Genomic DNA, 3,058 nt, shown 5'->3' with positions numbered 1-3,058 from the left:
GGCGGTGTTATGCAAATCTTCCCACACAGTGACGTAGACATGTGGGGGCGTGTTTGAACGAGGCGTTTTAGGGGGGCGTGGACGAGTCTTAACTTTTATAAAGAATATCTCTTTGGGTTTGAGACTTTAGTCTTTGCAACTTTAGGGATCTTATCTATGCACGAACAGCTTGTAACATTCCAAAGGAAAACTTGAAATTGCATCATATGACCCCTTTAATCTGACAGAGGCTTTATAACAATGGAAGCAGTAGTCCCATCACATCAGAGGTTCAACAACAAAACTTAGATGCACACACAGGGTTTTTGTATGAGTGTGAGTGTTCAGTCACAGTGGGCTGCAGAGCATAGTATACAGCAGAGTCAGATATACATGGATCCTTGATTGTCAGTAGAAATAATTTTGAAATTCTGTTGAGATTGCTGCTAAATCTTTCCTTGAACTGCATGCTGAATTTGCTCAGCATGTATTCCGGAAATCCATTTGCTTTTTGCTGGTACCACAAGAGATTTGCCAACATATCAGTGGTTTCATATTGACAGTTGATTGTTACAGCTGCTCCTTCAACAGCATTTTGAACTTTCCAGAGAACCACATCCTGTAATGAAATGCAAAACATCACTGGTGAAGATCTCATATTCATTTTAGAAGAATATTGTATATTTTTACCCCATAATATGTGATACAGATGACTACAATTCTTTGCCAGTTTGCCATCACAATAATTGTTAAAATAATAATTTAGATAAAATGAACTCTACATTAAAACCTACAGCAGACTCTTGTTTCAGCCTCTTTTTGATAAAGTTGTTGTAACACTGTCACATATGCAAAGACCTGCAGGAGGAGTCTGACTGCACAGAATCTAAACACACACAGTGTGACTGTCTCCTCCTCCTGAAGGATTCTGGGTGTATTTTGAAAAAAATTAAATGTTCTGTGTTTGTTTTATAAGTCTTTTCACATATGTTGGTTCAGACACTGACCCCTTATTTCAATCTGATGAACAAAACCAATTCTGGAATTTGGAGCACTTGATATTGTTATTGTACTTTGGTATACTATTAGAAAAAGCTATAAAAAACAGACATATACAGTAATGTTGATATTATTCTCAACTGCTATAGTACATTGTTCCTATTATTGATTCATTATAGTTATGCATTTTTCATCAGTGTCAGAGAGTTGTGTTTTTGTGTGAGTGTTTCAGTCACTGTGGGCCTCAGAGCACAGTAGTACACAGCAGAGTCAGACACACACACATCCCTGATTGTCAGAGGAACTCTTCCTACTGTGGAGTCCAGTTTTGTGTGAAATCTCTCCTTAAATTCAGGCTGCATAGTTCCTTGGAAAAGTCACTCAGAATGAATGTCGGTGATCTGTTTGGCAGTTGTTTGTACCAGTAGATATAAGCATTTGCAGCACTCATGAGGGTGTAATTAATTACACAATAAAATTACTTGATTTCCCTCAGCAGAAGTCTTTACTCTTAAAGGCTGATCGACACTGTCCTGTCCCCAGCACACTGGAAAGGATCGGACATGAATTAACAATCAGATATTAAGTAACTCAAGATATTAAGATATTGAGTAACTCAAGTGTTAAAGATGAAAGACTCTTCTTACCAAAATCATGTGCTGTGAAGAAAACCGTAATAATCAGCCATTTTGCCATCGTTGCTCTGAGTTGAAGAGAGTGAGAGTCAGACAACTGATGTGAGTCTCTACTTTATAGCAGATCTCACTGTCCTTAGTAGCTTCTCTTGATGTTTTCAGCAACTGCGATGGCGGCGACGCTGATGGCTGCCTCCGTGGCGTGCTCCGCAGTTGTTTTTATGTTTTTGTTAGTTTGTCCTGTCTTTAGTTATATCCCTGCAATCAGTTTCACCAGAGATGAATTGCTGGACATTCGGCAGTACACACCACCCGATATTTCACCGGTTTTCGATTATTCTGATGTTTTGCTGGACACTGTAGTCGGGGGAGCTGCGGTGCTGATCAAGCGCTTCAGGACGCACAGACGGGGGAAGTGAGCCGGCGCGCTCGTGAAGCTCAGGCAGCGCAGATTCAGGACGCCGTTGCCTAGCATCCATCTGGCGAACCTCCGCTCTCTACCCAACAAAACGGACGAACTCCTTCTGCTCTCCCGGACAAATAAGGATTTTTCAAACTCTGCTTCTCCGTGTTTCACGGAAACCTGGCTGAAAGACGCCATTCCGGACAGCGCGTTGAGTCTGCCGGGCTTTCAGCTGTTTAGAGCAGATCGCGACGCAGAATCAACGGGGAAATCGTGCGGTGTGTTTTTTTGTTCTGTCACTGTCATTCTGTTACACTGTGGAAGCTTCTGTCACGAAAACAAATTCCTCGTATGTGTAAACATACCTGGCAATAAAGCTCATTCTGATTCTGATTCTGATTCTGAACTGAACAGTCTCACACAAGAAATTAAGAGATGCTTCCCCCTGGTGGTGAATTTATTGTATTAAACAGCTTTTCATTCATTTGTAACCTTTGGAATCATTTGTGATTATTTATATATAAACCCTGAAGTGCAATGGCTTTTGACAGACTATGCATAATATGACATTACTGTGTAAAATAATATTACATAAATACATCTTTATGTATCTGAATCGAGTCAGGATAGAATAATATGATATTCAGTCAAACATCTCTTGTTGCTCTTTGTAGTTTTATATTTTTCTCAAGGTTTAGCCTTATATAAGAATTTGAGGGATTATTTTTGTTTATCTTAAAATATTTTTGTTTTATTGTTTGTGATGTATGTCCACATCTATTAGGATTGGTTATGCATATGTTTTGCATAGTAATAACAGTCCATAAAATACAACAATATGTTGTAATATAATTTACAAACAGTGTAACTAAACTCAGAATAAATCAGAAGTAAAATGACATTTATCAGACAGACCAGACTTTTTTTTTTCAACGCAAACATGAACCATGATAAAAAGATGTTTTCTTTACAACCAAAACTTACAACAGTATATCTGAGGTGATGTCATGTACTGTATATGTAGATATCACCACCTTCAGTC

This window comes from Sinocyclocheilus anshuiensis, unplaced genomic scaffold (genome assembly GCF_001515605.1).
Source record: "Sinocyclocheilus anshuiensis isolate Anshui unplaced genomic scaffold, SAMN03320099.WGS_v1.1 scaffold1576, whole genome shotgun sequence".
Taxonomy (NCBI): Eukaryota; Metazoa; Chordata; class Actinopteri; order Cypriniformes; family Cyprinidae; genus Sinocyclocheilus; species Sinocyclocheilus anshuiensis.
The sequence above is the reverse complement of the archived record's forward strand: the minus strand, read 5'-3'. Positions refer to the sequence as shown.